The sequence below is a fragment of the Pseudophryne corroboree genome, chromosome 7 (assembly GCF_028390025.1).
Source record: "Pseudophryne corroboree isolate aPseCor3 chromosome 7, aPseCor3.hap2, whole genome shotgun sequence".
Classification (NCBI taxonomy): domain Eukaryota; kingdom Metazoa; phylum Chordata; class Amphibia; order Anura; family Myobatrachidae; genus Pseudophryne; species Pseudophryne corroboree.
Window position 1 is genome coordinate 306,021,060 of NC_086450.1, and position 17,249 is coordinate 306,038,308.

Consider the following 17,249-nt stretch of genomic DNA (forward strand, 5'->3'; position numbering starts at 1 on the left):
GTGATTCCATTAAATTAAGAACTGAAGTGGTGTCTTTAAGATATGCAGGTAGGTCCATGACATATTTTCTAAGGAAGATGTCCACGTATTCCGACAGGTGGGATGTTAGGGAATCTATTCCTGCCACAATGGGCCTCCCTGGTGGGTTGGTCATCGATTTGTGCACCTTTGGGAGAAAATAGAACATGGGGGTGACGGGGTTGGTGTTAAGGAGGTACTGGTACTCTTCCTTAGACAGTGTCTCATTTCTGAGGCCTCTAAGGAGAATGACTCTAAGTTCCTCCACGAAGGATTCCTTTGGATCCGCTGCTAGTGGTTCATATGAAGACCTATCTCCTAATAGTCTTTCGGCTTCCACAATATATGCTGTGCGGTCCATGATCACCAGCCCCACCCCCCTTTGTCAGCTGGTTTCAAAATGATGTCTTTGTTTCCCTGGATTTGTTTGATCGCTTGTCTTTCTTTGTTGGTTAGATTCTTTTCCTTAATAGGTTGGATCTCTGCCTCACATAGGTCTTTCATCACTAAATCGTAAAACATGCCTATGTTATTTCCCTTAGATTCCAATGGGTAGAATTTTGATACCGGTCTTAGTCCTGATTTTGATTGTTCATAATTCCTTAGAACCGCGTCTTCTTTCCTTAGGAAGTGACGTTTCAGAGTGAGTTTCCTCACAAATTTGTTTAAATCCACGAAAGTGTCGAATTTATTCATCCCTTTAGTTGGTGCGAATGATAATCCTTTGTTCAAGAGAGAGATTTCATGTGCAGTTAGGTCATGGCTCGATAGATTGAAGATGCCCTTGGATGCGGGGTTTTCTACTGCAGATACCTTCGTTTGAAGCAACTTTTTCCTGCCACTCCCACGGCATCCTCTTCTTCTAGCTGCCTTTTTCGTGGTGACGCATAACTTGCTCCCTCCTTGATGGTCCTTGCCGTGTCCCTGACCTTTGTGCTTGGTCCTGGGGATAAAAAAACCTCTCCTGTTGAGTCCAATTTGTGTAGTGCTGTAAATCTGTTGGAACTTTGTATGTGTCTCCTTTCTTGTGGAACTTGACTTGGCAGTCTCCTTTTTCCTTTTTGTGATACTGATTGCCAATATTCCTTCCTCACCTTTTGTTCTTGTGGTCCCTCTTTGTTGAACCTGTTCCAGTTTTTCACTTTGTTGTTTTCGTAGTCCTGTTTGTCCCTACTGAACTTTTTTTCTTTATTCCTGATTACTACGTCCTCTATGTGTTCTAGCTTTTTATTCAAAACTTTCTCGTTTATCTTAAAGTCTTCCTTATCCTTGAAGGTCTCAAAACCTTTCTCGGTTTCATTGATTTCCGTTTCTAGATTGGCTAGAATACGTTTTTTTTCTGTGATAAGCAATCTCATTAAATTGATAGAGCAGTTATGCAGAATATTATCCCAGTCTTTCATGAAGGCCTGGTTTTCAGTGCCAAAGGTAGGTTGTTTAAGAATTCTAAGGCCTCTGGGGACTCTGTCCACACTGACATAATGTTCTAAACCTTTGATGTCCCACCATGCTTTTATTTCCTTAACAAGTAGTCTCTCAATGTCCCAGAACATATTGTCAAGGTTATCAGATGTGGGTGCCTCCTCAGGTTTATTGGTTTCATTGACAATTCTATTGCATAAATTGCTTCTCTTGTCCGTACGTTCGTTTATTCTGAACATATTGTGTTTTTTTATTCTACTGGCCCAATTTAAGGCAGCTGTAAGAAATAGTACAGAGGTATGTGTATATAGGGTGAGCTAACAGCGCCAAAAAATAGTAGAAAATAATTTTTCACAGTATGTCTATTATATGCCCCAGTGTGATGTCTAGTCTCTATATGCCACTCCCCTTTCTTTATGGGGCGTCTGCTGGATCTTAAATAAAACCTGCACTTGTACGTGTGCAGGATGGAAGAAAATTGAGAATTGCAGATAAGATCAGAGCGACCATAGGTGGTAAATACTCTAAGAGACTAAAAAGATGATTTTTTTAAAACAATGCGGGGTTTATTTATAACGAACGTTTTAAAAGGTTTTTTGGACATAAAAAGGCAACATATAGGAATGCTTTTAAAAAAAATTGTTACAAAGTCATTTAAAAAGCATTCTAAAGGACATGAAGATAATAATATAAAAAGTAGGAGCGATAAAAAATAGTGCTAAAAATTCCCGTGTTCAGAAAATAAGAGTCATTAGAGACAATCGTATGTCTAAAATTATGTAAAAAAAATTCTAATACAAATACGTATAAAAGATCGGATAAATAGAAAAAGCAGCTTAACTTGAGGATTTCAGTAGTAGCAGGAATCACCCAACCGGTTTCGTCTGGTCTGACTTCATCAAGGGGTGTTGAGCACAGTGGGACACATCATCTATATATACCCCTATGGGTAAGGAAGTAATTAGTGACATCACTTCCTGTAATTGATTGACATTTGTGGAAACAGGATGTAAACATACTAGTATAGTTAAGGAACACATAATGAGTTTGGCCAATAATGAGGTAGGCTGTAGATGTGATGAAGCGCTTTACTTGCGCTTAGAAACTGTGTGGGGAGTCTTTGTGAATCATAAAAGACTTTTGCGCTTATTTAGTCCGATGTGTGACGCTAAACGCGACATTTCCGCCCCACTTCCGGTGTCCGTGGCTTCCTCTTGCGCATGCGCCGGTCATTGCGAAGGGAAGTGCGGCGGCCATTTTCTGGGAGTCCGTGAAGCGTGACAGTTGCTCGTGCTGGAAGCGGGTGCCGGCGGCCATATTTTCATGGATAATGTTCATGTAGTTTAATAGGTCTGATATATTCAAACCGTCTCCACACCGGAAGCCGCATATGTAAATAAGATAAGATCGAGAATCAGTACATATATACGATTCCGAGGTCATATATAGTTCATCGTTTATATACAGATTCTACAGACTAGGTGTAGAGTATGTTACAATGTAGTTCATACTCCTGGTCTGATAAACATAAATAAAGTGTTTCTCCTATAAAAATGACATCCATTTAGGACATCTGGCATTTTCTATTGGAGTATAAATTGTATATGCATTGGATAAAATTAATAAGATTAATAAATAAATAGAGAGTGGATGTTGCGGTGAGACTTATATTTAGGAGTATATAGGCATAGGCATATACCGTCATGGTCAGAGAACTTAGTTTCTTTGAATTGAGAGATAGAAGAAAGAGAGATGTATAGAGAGATATAGGAATAGCATGCCCCTGATCTGATTGTTATTACAGCACCCGGTCTTCTTGGGAAGTTTCCTTACCCAGTACTGGCCGGGCCAACACTGCTTGGCTTTCAAGATCGGACGAATTTGGGCATATCCAGTGTGGTATGACTGTAATCTAAGATCTGGGTAGTGGGAGAGGTGGTCCAGGGGTTCGGGAGCCTCCCCTCCGTGTTCCAACCTGGACCTAGCTGGAAAAAGGCAAGTTGATATTGTCAGGAGTTAAGGATTGGGAATGAAAGGCTTACGTTTATAGAAAGGGGGCTATTTCGTAGCCTTTATTCAGTCAGTCGGGGTGATGGCTTATTGATTGTGGGAGACATGAACATGAAAATTATTTGTTGATAAACGGGTGTGATGTGAGCCCCTCAGCAGGGTCAAATCCAGCAGGGGGGTGCAGTAAGTGTGATCACCACCTATTCCCCACCCCAACTCCCCCCACACACACATACCAACTCCCCCCACACACACATACACACGCACGCAGTGACTGCTACTGCGATGTCATCCCCTTTGGCCCCACTGCAGCCCAGCATGCTAAGGAGAAAGGCTGCTGCTGCTGACAGGTAATAGGTAGGGGGGGGGGAGAGGCAGCAGACTCTGGCCCCTGCCAGGCCCCTTCAATAAGCCGGTCCAAGGTAATTAGTACTCCCCCTCCTCTCAGCGGCCCTGATTTGAGTTGGGAGCGAAACTAAATTATAAGAGTTATGGTAAAATCTTGCTAACTCTTTTTCTTCGAGGGCCATGGGATCCACAGAGTTAACGATAAGTATGAATGGTGGAGACGAGGATTGGCACTGAACAGCAAAGCTTTCAGATACTCCCAGGAAGCAGTGTGGTTCGTCTCCCCTTATACCCTGCCCCCAGCCTCAGGCACTTCAGTTAAGTAACAAGCCCAAAGCAGGAGCTGGAGAGTAGAGAATGAAGGATGGTAGACACTGTAAACAAACTCTCACTAGTAGGAGAAGGGAACTGGTGACTGAGAAGAGTAGCCCATTGAAGCTAGGTGCGTCAGGGTGGGCACCCTGTGGATCTCATGGACCTCGGAAAAAAGAGTTAACAAAGGTAAGATTTTACCATGACTCTTGTTTTTTTCTTCAGGGTCCATGGTCTCCACAGAGTTAACAATGGGATGTCCCAAAGCAGTTGTAATATGCTCTTAATCTGAAAGGAGGACATTGTGGCCAAAGGATGCATCCTGAGAGGCAAATGTATCAAAGGCGTAGAACCTAAGAAACATGTGAGCAGAAGAACATGTAGCGGCCTTGCATAGTTGTTCAGCAGATGTGCCACGGCGGGCTGCTCACAAAGGACCCACAGAGTGAGTAGAATAAGCAGAGACTATACTAGGACCTGGAGGATCAGCCTGCGTGTAAGCCAGTGAGATGGTCATGTGGCTACAATGTGCCAATGTTTGTGTATCCGCTGGCCACCCCCGCTTATAGAGCATGAACAAGGAATCTGTCTTTGTAATGGAACAAGTATGTGCCACGTATACTTTTAGAGCAAGGACCACATCCTCTTGTAAAAGATCTGCTCCTTGGATGGCCAGTACCACAATTGGCTCTCAGATGCTGTAGGAGCCATTACCATGTGGCCTTACACTGGGAATTCAACCCAGACATATTTGGAATTATTTATGGGGTGGGTGTGGGGTGTGGTGGCCCCTGTGTCGGTATCGCTGGGCTGCTTCAGGTCGGCACACCCTAACACTTTATTAACACTTATGAGTTTCCCTATCACTTTGTATATATTTTTGTATTATTTTAATCACACCACTCACATAGCACTTCTGTGCTTCTTATTAACCCTATTAACTCTCACCTGTGTGCTGACCTGGGGTAGCCGACCTGTGCCGACATTATGGGGTCCTGCACCCCGGACCCATACCTAATATTAGGGACCCCCAGTGACGGAGAGGCCTTGTCGATCGGCCTGGGGGCTTAACCCTATATCTGCAGATATACGCAACCAAGATCTCCGTATTATCTGACTATTATGTAGGAATATTATTCACTCAGTGTGCATTAGGGAACCATTGTTTTTTCCTTCACAGAATTACCCCTCCCTTTTAGCACCTGAGTGACATCACTATCTGATTGAGCAGTTCACCATTTTTTTGCATTGTATTGAGAGGCATGAATGGGTCAGCATTAGGAGGGATTGCTGACTCTAGACTGCCATAGGGGGAAGTCAGGGGTATCCCCAGGTAAGCTGGCTCTCAGATGCTGTAGGAGCCATTACCATGTGGCCTTACACTGGGAATTCAACCCAGACATATTTGGAATTATTTATGGGGTGGGTGTGGGGTGTGGTGGCCCCTGTGTCGGTATCGCTGGGCTGCTTCAGGTCGGCACACCCTAACACTTTATTAACACTTATGAGTTTCCCTATCACTTTGTATATATTTTTGTATTATTTTAATCACACCACTCACATAGCACTTCTGTGCTTCTTATTAACCCTATTAACTCTCACCTGTGTGCTGACCTGGGGTAGCCGACCTGTGCCGACATTATGGGGTCCTGCACCCCGGACCCATACCTAATATTAGGGACCCCCAGTGACGGAGAGGCCTTGTCGATCGGCCTGGGGGCTTAACCCTATATCTGCAGATATACGCAACCAAGATCTCCGTATTATCTGACTATTATGTAGGAATATTATTCACTCAGTGTGCATTAGGGAACCATTGTTTTTTCCTTCACAGAATTACCCCTCCCTTTTAGCACCTGAGTGACATCACTATCTGATTGAGCAGTTCACCATTTTTTTGCATTGTATTGAGAGGCATGAATGGGTCAGCATTAGGAGGGATTGCTGACTCTAGACTGCCATAGAGGGAAGTCAGGGGTATCCCCAGGTAAGCTGGCTCTCAGATGCTGTAGGAGCCATTACCATGTGGCCTTACACTGGGAATTCAACCCAGACATATTTGGAATTATTTATGGGGTGGGTGTGGGGTGTGGTGGCCCCTGTGTCGGTATCGCTGGGCTGCTTCAGGTCGGCACACCCTAACACTTTATTAACACTTATGAGTTTCCCTATCACTTTGTATATATTTTTGTATTATTTTAATCACACCACTCACATAGCACTTCTGTGCTTCTTATTAACCCTATTAACTCTCACCTGTGTGCTGACCTGGGGTAGCCGACCTGTGCCGACATTATGGGGTCCTGCACCCCGGACCCATACCTAATATTAGGGACCCCCAGTGACGGAGAGGCCTTGTCGATCGGCCTGGGGGCTTAACCCTATATCTGCAGATATACGCAACCAAGATCTCCATATTATCTGACTATTATGTAGGAATATTATTCACTCAGTGTGCATTAGGGAACCATTGTTTTTTCCTTCACAGAATTACCCCTCCCTTTTAGCACCTGAGTGACATCACTATCTGATTGAGCAGTTCACCATTTTTTTGCATTGTATTGAGAGGCATGAATGGGTCAGCATTAGGAGGGATTGCTGACTCTAGACTGCCATAGGGGGAAGTCAGGGGTATCCCCAGGTAAGCTGGCTCTCAGATGCTGTAGGAGCCATTACCATGTGGCCTTACACTGGGAATTCAACCCAGACATATTTGGAATTATTTATGGGGTGGGTGTGGGGTGTGGTGGCCCCTGTGTCGGTATCGCTGGGCTGCTTCAGGTCGGCACACCCTAACACTTTATTAACACTTATGAGTTTCCCTATCACTTTGTATATATTTTTGTATTATTTTAATCACACCACTCACATAGCACTTCTGTGCTTCTTATTAACCCTATTAACTCTCACCTGTGTGCTGACCTGGGGTAGCCGACCTGTGCCGACATTATGGGGTCCTGCACCCCGGACCCATACCTAATATTAGGGACCCCCAGTGACGGAGAGGCCTTGTCGATCGGCCTGGGGGCTTAACCCTATATCTGCAGATATACGCAACCAAGATCTCCGTATTATCTGACTATTATGTAGGAATATTATTCACTCAGTGTGCATTAGGGAACCATTGTTTTTTCCTTCACAGAATTACCCCTCCCTTTTAGCACCTGAGTGACATCACTATCTGATTGAGCAGTTCACCATTTTTTTTAGCAAAACTAAATTATAAGAGTTATGGTAAAATCTTGCTAACTCTTTTTCTTCGAGGGCCATGGGATCCACAGAGTTAACGATAAGTATGAATGGTGGAGACAAGGATTGGCACTGAACAGCAAAGCTTTCAGATACTCCCAGGAAGCAGTGTGGTTCGTCTCCCCTTATACCCTGCCCCCAGCCTCAGGCACTTCAGTTAAGTAACAAGCCCAAAGCAGGAGCTGGAGAGTAGAGAATGAAGGATGGTAGACACTGTAAACAAACTCTCACTAGTAGGAGAAGGGAACTGGTGACTGAGAAGAGTAGCCCATTGAAGCTAGGTGCGTCAGGGTGGGCACCCTGTGGATCTCATGGACCTCGAAAAAAAGAGTTAACAAAGGTAAGATTTTACCATGACTCTTGTTTTTTTCTTCAGGGTCCATGGTCTCCACAGAGTTAACAATGGGATGTCCCAAAGCAGTTGTAATATGCTCTTAATCTGAAAGGAGGACATTGTGGCCAAAGGATGCATCCTGAGAGGCAAATGTATCAAAGGCGTAGAACCTAAGAAACATGTGAGCAGAAGAACATGTAGCGGCCTTGCATAGTTGTTCAGCAGATGTGCCACGGCGGGCTGCTCACAAAGGACCCACAGAGTGAGTAGAATAAGCAGAGACTATACTAGGACCTGGAGGATCAGCCTGCGTGTAAGCCAGTGAGATGGTCATGTGGCTACAATGTGCCAATGTTTGTGTATCCGCTGGCCACCCCTGCTTATAGAGCATGAACAAGGAATCTGTCTTTGTAATGGAACAAGTATGTGCCACGTATACTTTTAGAGCAAGGACCACATCCTCTTGTAAAAGATCTGCTCCTTGGATGGCCAGTACCACAATTGGCTCATTTATATGAAACTTGGAGACCACTCTAGGTGGGTATCCCTGTTTTCTCCAAAGAACCACTCTGTTCTGCTGGAAAATCAAAAAGGGGGAGCTACAGGAGAGTGCCCCCGGGTCAGAAACTCTATGGGTTAAAGCAATAGCCAATAGGAAGAGAGAGCTTTTGCTGTCAACAATTTGAGGTCAACTGTATCTAACGGTTCAAAGGGAGGGTGTTGTAAGGCCCGTAGTACCAAGGCTAGATCCCAAGGAGCCATTGGAGGCATAAAGGGAGGTTAGATTCGAAGTACTCCCTGCATGAATGCACAGACATCTGGTAGTGGAACCAGTTTTCTCTGAAACCAAACTGACCGGGCAGAAACCAGCACCTTCAGAGAAGCCAGGCATAGGCCCAAAGTGAGGCCTGCCAGCAGAAAGGCTAGGAGTCTAGTAACCTTAAGAATCAGAGGATTATAGTGACGATGAGCACACCCATGAAAGTAAGGGAGCAAGATGCCGTAATAAATGCGAGCTGATGCCGGCTTACAAGCACTCAGTAGGGTTTGAATGACTACATCAGAAAACCCTTTATCCCTTAGGAGGGATGATTCAAGAGCCATGTCGTCAAAGACAAGCGAGCTAGGTCTGGGTGAAGACAAGGTCCTTCCGATAAATGATCTTGTCGAAGAGGAAGTGAGAGGATTCAGTAATGCCTCTAGATGAGGCATCCTCTGTAACGGAATGAGAGACGACTTGGCCCGGTTGATAAGCCAGCCCTGACTCTGCAGAAATGAGATTGTCACCTGAAGATGACGGTGGAAGACCTCCGGAGAGTGTGCTAGGAGCAGAAGGTCATCCAGGTAAGGGAGTATACATATTCCCGGTTTTCGCAGATAGCCCGCCATAACTGCCATGAGTTTGGTTAATGCCTGAAATTGGAAATGCTAATGGGGAACAGCAAATCTGAGATACTGTAGATGACTAGGTGTTATAGGGACATGCAGGTATGCATCCTGTATATCCAGGGAAACCATAAAATCCCCAGGTCACATAGCCAGGACTATGGAACAAAGTATTTCCATTTGAAACTTGGGTACTCTGAGGTAATTGTTTAGGAATTTCAGATTGAGCATGGGATGGTAAGATCCATTGGGCTTCTGAACCAGAGAGAGAGTAGAATAGAATCCCTGGCCCTGCTGGGACACAGGAACAGGAATAATTATCCCCAATTGCAGTAAATACTGAATTACTGGCTTCAGTGCCTTGGCCTTCGTAAGGTCAGCTGGAAGACCTATGGGTAAGTATTGTCTGGGCGGACGTTTCAGGAAAGAGAGCACGTATACATGAGAGACCACTTCTTGAACCCAGGCGTCTGTTGTGATCTGATGGAACATGTGGGTGAACTGAAGATTTCAGCCTCCCACCCGCCTCGTTGGCAGACGGTTTGTCCTCAGATTTTGCAGTTGGATATCTAGTCACCCAGGTCTGTTTAGGCTTAGACTTCAAACTCTTTGTGGTGTTAGACTATCCAGGGCAAAATTGACCTTTTGCCTTGCTCTGGACGTGGAAGGACCAAAAGGACGAAGTCCGAGGCCACTTAGAGGAAGCTGAAGGCAGGCATGCTGTTTTTGAAGTTGCCAGATTGTTGACAATTTTGTCCAATTCTGGTCCAAAAAGAAATTTGCCTGTGTAAGGGAGTGCTTCTAAGGCTTTCTTAGCATTAGAACCAGCTTTCCAGGAATGCAGCCACTTAATGCAATGTCCTCCCAAGAGAAGCATACTGTACGAAACTTTAGAGGATAAGAGAGCAGTATCCAAAGCAGCCTCTCCAATGTAATATGCAGCATCTCTGATGTTGGCTAACAGTGTCACCTGTTACCCATGGTAGCAAACTTTTTTCAAATGCCTCAGCCTTGTTTTCAATCACATTAGCTATGTTGCAGGTCTGGCTATGACACCTGTAAGTGAATATATACAGATTTAAGACACTCATCAATTGTCTATCCGGCAAGTCCTTAAGGGGGGACGCAGTAGGTAACAGCAGAATAGAACTTCTAGCTAAACATGTCACATGGGCATCCACTGTAGATGGATTTTCCCGTTTCGAACAAACCAGATTTTTGGCATTGGATAAAAGGAGCTCAACATTTTAGGAACCATAAATTTCTTTATAGGAGTTTTCCATGCCTCATCCATAGATTCAGACAAATGATCACAGCATGGAAACTCAGCTACTACTACAACCTTCTGTCGAGTTCAGTATGATTTACCGTTGGCTGGGATGCCGGCTGTCAATATACCACCAACGGCATCCTGGCTACCAGTATGACAGCAGCTGGGCGAGCGCAAAGAGTCCCCTTGCGGGCTCACTGTGCTCGCTGCACTGCAGGCTCGCTGTGCTTGCCACAGGTTTGACACTTAAAGAGTGGGAATAGTCCTGTTGTGCAGGCATTCCGGCTGCCGGCATTTCTAGCTGTCGGGATTCCGACATCGGTATCCTGAAAGCTGGGATCCCGACAGCTGGCAAATTAAGGGGGTCATTCCGAGTTGTTCGCTCGCAAGTGAATTTTAGCAGATTTGCTCATGCTAAGCTGCCGCCTACTGGGAGTGAATCTTAGCATCTTAAAATTGCGAACGATGTATTCGCAATATTGCGATTACACACCTCGTAGCAGTTTCTGAGTAGCTTCAGACTTACTCGGCATCTGCGATCATTTCAGTGCTTGTCGTTCCTGGTTTGACGTCACAAACACACCCAGCGTTCGCCCAGACACTCCCCCGTTTCTCCAGCCACTCCTGCGTTTTTTCCGGAAACGGTAGCGTTTTTTCCCACACGCCCATAAAACGGCCTGTTTCCGCCCAGTAACACCCATTTCCTGTCAATCACATTACGATCGCCAGAACAATGAAAATGCCGTGAGTAAAATTCCTAAGTGCAAAGCAAATTTACTTGGCGCAGTCGCAGTGCGGACATTGCGCATGCGCATTAAGCGGAAAATCGCTGCGATGCGAAGATTTTTACAGAGCGAACAACTCGGAATGACCCCCTAAATGTATACCTTTCTGTCGTTTATACAGAGGATCTTTCTTTTTAGGGACCATTCAGTATATTCTAGTTGTAGAGAGAATTTTGCCTGATTAAAGCTGTCACATAAAATTTTGACTGCACTTCATCCTCCCCTGAGGGAGAGTCTGTGTCAGAGCCCTCAGCCTGATCTACTGCCGTAGAAGACTCTTCTGAGTCAGAAAGTGGTGTGGACTGTTAAGATTGCACAGTACGTTTAATGGCCGTAGGTGCTGGTGTAGGCATTGATACCTGGCCCTGTAACATATTCTGAAATGCAGTAGATGTGTCACAATACTGACTAAATTCATATCATTTCATTTGGTGACTTAACTACGCCATCTGTCCAGGATCCTGGGTGTTTTCTGCTCGCTGGGATAAACAGTTTACCAGTACCATGAGTTCCATGTGTGCTGAGTTCACTATCTGGAAAGTATGAGATGCTATCAATCTGCACTCTTGCTGATTAGCCTCTGGTGTGAATGCTGAATTCAGCAAGTCTCTTCATGCTGTGCCTGCACAGCAATCATTGTGAATTGTCCATGCTGTCATTGTACTACACGCCTCTCTGACTCCAGTGGTCACCAGATACAGCTCCCTACGCTCCCACTGCACACACCATGCAGCATACCTCCCAACATGACCCCCTCCAGGAGGGACACCATGCTCTGCTTCTGGACTTTTCTCTTAATTCATGATTGCAGGCACCTGTTTTGACCAGGTTAATGGATAAGAAAGGTGTTTCGCACAGGTGCCGGCAATCATAAATTAAGAGGGAAGTCCAGGAGCAGAGCATTCTGTCCCTCCTGGAGAGGGTCATGTTGGGAGGTTTGATGCAGACAGTCCCCTCCAAGCCAGCTATGCATGTCACCATGACAGTCTCTGTCAGGTGATTTTTCAGGTTCTAATCGGCAACTGGTCTTCTGTCAGGTGATTACTTCCTCCAATCAGCTACAAGCCAGTGGTATAAATGCTGAATCCCAGCACAGGCAAATGGCCAGTGCTTTGTTGTCTATCAGTCTGCTGTGAGCCCCTGATTCTCCTGCTGAGTATAGACAGAGTGCAATTTCCATCTATAGCACTACCTGACACCCTGGGTGATCCTTAAGGACTGCTCCTACAATACCATCGCAGCATCGCTGGTAATCCAAACCCAGTGTTCCTGGAAACCTGCTTTGCTGGTAAAGCCAATGCCAGCATTCCTGGAAACCTGCTTCGCTGGTAAAGCCAATCCCAGCGTTCCTGAAAACCTGCTTTGCTGGTAATACAATCCCAGCATTCCTGAAAACCTGCTTTGCTGGTAAAGCTGACCACAACGTTCCTGAAAACCTGCCTCACTGGCAATCCAATCCCAGCATTCCTTAAAATGCTGTCCCAGTGACATCCCGACACAGGTGATATCCAGGCTATCCATTGCACCAGGGACGTGCAGGCAGGGGAGGCAGTGACTCCCCTGTCATTAATGACTAAAATAATATAAAGAAGATACTTATGACACATATTCTGTGTCTTAAGTATACAGTATGCTTTATATTATCTGTCAAAGCCTATAATTTATCCTATTTAAAACACTCTAAAAGGTTAATGAACACAGTACGCAATTGGCGTATGGAATACCGTAAGGGTACGCACTTTGCGTAGCGGACGCTTAGCCGTGGACGAGACGCACGAGCGGCACGTTCGCTCGCGGCTTGATGCGTAGAGGCAAGCACGCTATAGGCTGCCGACTAACGTAATGATACGCTATCAGCGTAGCGTACGCTCGAGACCACGAGGAGATCACGAGAGGCGCTGACGCTTACAGAGTTAAACCTTTGTAACAATATCATAAACAATGTACTTATATTGTAAACCTTTGTGCAGTGATAAGGTGTAAATGCAACACAGTGTATCCTTGTTAGTTAAAAAGCTGTATGAGCGATTCTTACGCTCTGAGAACCCTTTAGCAATATAATAAACACTCAAATACCGGTCTAAGGGTCTAACACCTTTTAAGGGAGAGAATGAACGTTCAATCGCAAAAGAATACACAATACAAGTTATACACTACCAAACTAACATAAAATACCTAACCGAGTTACTACACGTTAAAATACAACAAAGACACAATTACATTTAAGGGGGAAGGAGAGAGAGAATGGCTTACAACAAAATAGGAGATACATATGGTTGCAGAGAACTTACGCACAAGGGGAACAATCGCAAGCGCCTTTCTGGATATCCAGCTCCCGATTATCAGTGATGAGAACCGTTGTGAAGAGTAGAGAGCTGGCCCAGATCGGCTTGTCTTTTTATACACTACATACAATACAGTACAATGGTCCCTACATTCTTATTGTTCATTGGACACAGGAATTCGTCTTCGCATTATAACAAAAGGTCATAGGTTGGTTCATACAGGTGGGCTGTGACTATTCCAAACTGCTCAGGTGGGAGGGAAACTGGGTTTCCCGCCGCATGGGTAATAAAGTGCAAATATAGTAAATGTCCATAAACTTCTTATGTCCATAACTATATGCACGAGCGAGTAATCCGCTTCAAACCAACACCGGAATATTGCTAATTATATTCTCTTCCGATGGATACTAAACACCACTGTGTAACCCCTGTCTGACCCTTTGTATCAAACAAAGAGGAATCTCTTTGTCCCCGAACATGCTACATTAACTAAACTTTCAGATTCTATCAAAGGGACCATAATCTACAAAATACATTATATGACTAAAATATGTAACGATCGAGTCGCCCGCTAGACGCACACAAACTCTACCGTAAATGCGCATACTGTGCGCCTGCGAGTGCACGCGACCGCGAGTATACGCACGCACGGGAGGGCTCATGCACGTGCAGTGGGCACACGCATGAGGTGCATATATGGCAATGTGCAGCGTGATATTTTTCTGGCTTTGACAGTCCACCCTTTGGCAGTCACCAATAACTGCCACTTCCTAAAACAGTTCAAAAAGAGAAAAATATATGTCATGTATAATACATTTCTATGATTGGGTAGGGGAGAAGAGAAGAAGGTGGGAAAACGGTATGACCTAGTGAGATAGCAGAAGCATGTGTGTATGAATCCATGTTTGGGGGGTCATGTATCATCGTGCCGTACGTGTTTTAAATCAAGCTTCGAGGTATTGCGAAGTATACATTTGAATTCCTTCTTATCCCGAGGTACGGGTCTGTGGATGGGCTGTCAAACTTTACCGAGCTCTTTTCGGCTTTTGGTTGCAACAAAATGGGGGAGCACATTTTAGTTGATGATACATGAATGGGGGGATATGTGAGTGCTGATATCTGTGCCTATATTCCCTATCGACTATGTGTGTCATTACCTGAAGGTTGTAGAGATGAAGATAAGAAGCAATTATGGTAAATGCAGTCGTAAACTATGTGAGTTTAATATACATTTGTTGATTGAAGTCTTGTCTGGTGTCTTGTCTTGATGTACATGTTGACTGTAGTCTCTTTGGGCTTTTGCCAAAATGCGAGCAAAAGCTTTCTCAATGTCCATAGGCTTACAAAAGTGTTGGGCTATCGTAAAATTTTAAAATTGCTAGGGATATTGGGGGTCTATGGCATTGTCCATCAATTGTCTGTGTAAAAGGTTGTCAAATTCTTCTTCCAAGCGGATGTCTTTGTACCTTGGAGAAAAACAAAGGAGAAACGGGTGAAAGAAACGGACCGTGGAATCACATTTTCATCACAACATTGTCTCAATGGTTGGGTCGTAAATCAAATCAGTCGTTGTTATTACAGTATCTTCACTTCTTAAACTCATCACTCGGGCGCTACGTTTACACTTTGTTAAACCCCGAATGCATCTAAATATCAGACCGACCAATATGATGACACCCAGAATACACAAAAGAAATTTCCCTACATCCATGATAATTTCTTGAGCCCATTCTCCTAAACCAGAGAACCAATTTCGCTGGTTCAACCATGACACCCAACCGGTCAGCTCATTACCCACAGCAGCGATGGTGAGATTGTGTCTCCTGCGGAACTCCCACTTTAATTGGAGAATGTCGTCCATCTTTTGGTCTATGACCTCGACCGGGTCCTCGGTGCTATTCGTAATATAAGTGCAGCATTTTACGCCGTACTGCGTTGCCAGTGTGACACAATATCCACCTGTCACTGCCGTGAGATAATTAAGAACCATCCTATGCTGAACCAGTTCTGTTTTATAAGCTTGGAGCTCCCTTCCGGTATACCTGAATGTGTCATCATACATTTCAGTGATATTGTCTAGTAAATTTGCAAGCGCAGATATATATTTATAATTTATCACTCCTCTGGCGGTACGAGTGATATCTAACGCGATTAGGAATTGAATCCCGGTGGATTCATGGATCAGGTCAGAGGCCGGATGCTCTGTTCTTTCTATCAGGTGCCGTTTAACGAGGTGCTCGTAATGAGTGTGAGTATAAGGAGCTTGGGCACTGCGGTGAATATCCTTCATTTTAGTGTGGGATACGGTCATTACCTCAGGCAGTACTTTTCCAATATAACATAACCCTTCTGAGTTTGGGGCAAGCCACTTATACGCCTTCCTCCCGCATATGAAATATGCATCATCGGGGAGAACATATGGGACGGAGTAGGACATAACCATATTACAAATTTTCCATATGAAATCTCCTAACCCTAATTCTCCCATCTGTTTAGTACACGTATCTGTTTGTACGATATGTGCACAGTATCCTGGTGATACTTCTCCAACTCTCATGATCCTACTTCCTAGGGTATACCTATATCGGAAATATTTCCCACTACCGGCTATGTGGCGTATAAGTTCTGTATCTGTAGGCATTCTATCGGCTCTGTATGAAAAGGTCATGGTTTGGTTATTCCATGACACTTCCCAATTTCCCGGCTTTCGGGGATTGGAAATGTTAAAACATACTAGGGATCTATCCACATGATATTGGTGGAGCTTCAAACTAGGAGGACTGGAGATATTAAACCTCCTGTCCACCGGCCTCCCACCACTTAGCTCAAGTACCTCCCCTATAGTTAAAGGGAATGGTACTAATCCTGATTTGCTATGGCCTTGAGGTACTTGAGAGCATACCCAACAATCTGTCTGATTTAACACTTTACCCACTAAGGAGTGATAGTCACTCAATGGATGCCGGTCCATGTGGATATTAAAACTGGACTGACATTTCTTGATGCACCCATCCTCAACTACACTGTCACAGAGTCTACAGATACAGTTCTCTTCAGCTAACAATCCTTCACAATTCCTCCTATTGCCAATGCTATCGGATCGTTTTCTGATACTCGCCTTTGCTTGATGATTATGTTGTTCTTGGAAATCTACGCCTCCAACTTTGTCATCAGAACCCATTCCAGAACCTCTCTCGACCTCCATGGTACTCTCGCTGGAACAGACTGATCTGGTCAACATCATGGTCAACAGGAAAATCCGGATCACAGTCTCTTGGGGCAAGTCCATCTTATAGGAGGAAATGGAGAAGAATGAGAAGGGGGAAAGAAATAATTGAGGGAGATGGGATGGGAAGTGGAGAAAAACAATAAAAGGGAACAGGGAATCGACAACTGCCTCCGATCTTATTATTCTCAATGCTCAGGTGCCGTCTCAGTCCTCCTGAAACAGACACTCCAGTGATACAACTTCCTCTACCGTCTGTTCTTTATCACGGGACCTCTCTGGATCAGCAACCTTCTTACAATGGGACGAATGAACCCAAGTCTCTCTCTCGGCAACCTTCAATGCTGTCGTGCTAATCAATAAGACTTGGTATGGTCCTTCCCATCTGTCAATAAGGCAACCTGAGCGTAGAAAATTCCGCATCATTACATAATCCCCAGGTTCAATGTCATGACAATTACTATCTGGCAGATCAGGAATCACCAACTTCAAATTATCATTCTGATTCCTTAGCTGTTTACTCATCTTAACCAAATACTTTACAGTCACTTCATTGTTAAACTTCAAATCATCCTGAGGGTTAATCATAACATGCGGTTGTCGA